Raw genomic sequence first — 1,972 nt, 5'->3', positions numbered from 1 at the left:
GGGGGCGGGGAAGAGGGAATGGAGGAGGTTTGCCCCTGCCCTTTTCTCCCGGAAGCATCTCAGGTGTCGCAGTAGCGGGTCTTCTCCCGACCTCGATCATTACCCCCCCCATCATGTATCCTCATCTCCCCCCCCCCGCAACTCCCCCACCAAGAGCCAGCGAAGCTTTAACATTAAACAAACGCAGCGAGCGCCTGGGAGCTGCGCTCTCGGCCCGGTCTGCGCGGCAGCGGCGGCGGCGTTACAAATTGTAAATTTAAATTGCTCTCCGGATTCATTACTTCCCCTCTTTGATTTCAGCCAGCCGTGAAAAATTATACTGGTGTACCACTGAGAAACTGCTTTGCCGCAAAGAGCCTGCGCCTAATCACTGGCTTTCTCCCTCCGACAAGAGTGTAATTATTTTGTTTTGGGTGTAAATATAGGCGGCCCCGCGCACAGACACTCAGCATCCCGTCGCGCACGGTCCGCCGCCCAAAGGCATAGGCCCGGGGTAGGAGCGGGCGTGGAGACCAGGCCGGAGCGAAGCGCCCGCCTGGTACTTCAGGATGACCCTGTCTCTAATCTCTGCCATAGGAACGACAAACCCTGGGTTTCCAAGCCCAGTCGGGTGCACTCCGGTGCTGTTCTGTGTGGGTCAAGGTCAGGCCCAGAAGAATGAGGTGGGGTGCGAGTGGATGAGAATTCTTGGGCTCTCACAGACCTCACAGACCTGAACGGAGACCGAAGACCAGGTCCAAGTAGGGACAGTGTTCTGGCCTAAGAGGGACACGGGTGACAGAACTGGGAAGGCTCATGTGTCCTAGCGCAACACTGTGAATGGACTACTGGTTTCCAGAGCATCTTTGTAGGGCTCTGGATCCTCCTGTACCATGAAACCTTCGGAATTAACCGGCTTTTAAACTGTGCGGGGCAGTCCTGGGACATTTCCGAACCGGCCAGGATTTCATCTTCACCTCCGAGGGTTGGGAGAGATACACCAGTAAGACCTTTTCCCGAGACATAATGGAGGAGTGTTTAGTCTGAGAAACACCTGGTCCAATATCTGAGCCTGGCAGATCTGAGCCTCCTGCCCAGACTGCTGGGCAGCGGTTGGGGTGGGGGTGGGGGCGACCAAGAGGGGAACGGACGGCAGCACCCCTAGGTTACCAGATAAGAAGACAGCTAGGGTGTCAGCTAGGAAATCGGACTCTGTTTTGGTAATGCTATGTAAGCCCCGTGGCCCAGAGATCCCAAGCACGCAGGGCAGAAAGTGACTCCAGCTCTTTACCTTCCCCAGAGACCCCACCCGTAGGCCCTTGGGACCCCCTCCCACAACCCCCAGCAGCTGGTCCTTGGGTTGTAAAACACTCGTTCCCAGAGCAGAGTTCAGGTTCCAAGGAACAGAGCCTGGCTTGGATCCCTCTCAGCAAGGAGGGGACTTGGAAAAGAGCAGAGGAAGCCCCCCTCCACCATTGTAAGCCAAATGTATATTTTGCTTAGAGGGGATCCCACTCTATGGTTCGTCGTTGGAGTCCCGGTTGCTGGTTTCTGTCAGGGTTGAGTGTTGAGCATGGCTGAGAACCTTGTCTTCTCTTCTCAGGGAACAGGGCTGGATGCTACTTAGTGGGGTCCAACCCCAAGTCTGGGACCCCCTCTGGTTCCATAGCTTGCAGAATCCATCCACTAGGCCCTGGGAGTGGCTTCTCTGAAGTTCAAGGAGGGCAGTTGACCTGCGATCTCCCTCCAAATGAAGAGTCCCTGGCACACCTAGTATGCTTTTATGCTTTTGAGTTTCGGGTTTGGTCCTCGTTTGTTCTCTCTCTCTCTCTCTCTCTCTCTCTCTCTCTCTCTCTCTCTCTCTCTGTGTGTGTGTGTGTGTGTGTGTTCTATAGGGGGGAGGTCAGGGAACAACCATGGGTACCGGTCCTCTCCTTTGCTTAAGTCACAGTCTCTTCTCTTCTTCCCCGACTGCATATGCTAGGCTAACTGG

This window comes from Mus pahari, chromosome 23 (genome assembly GCF_900095145.1).
Source record: "Mus pahari chromosome 23, PAHARI_EIJ_v1.1, whole genome shotgun sequence".
NCBI lineage: Eukaryota > Metazoa > Chordata > Mammalia > Rodentia > Muridae > Mus > Mus pahari.
Note: the sequence above shows the minus strand (reverse complement) of the source record.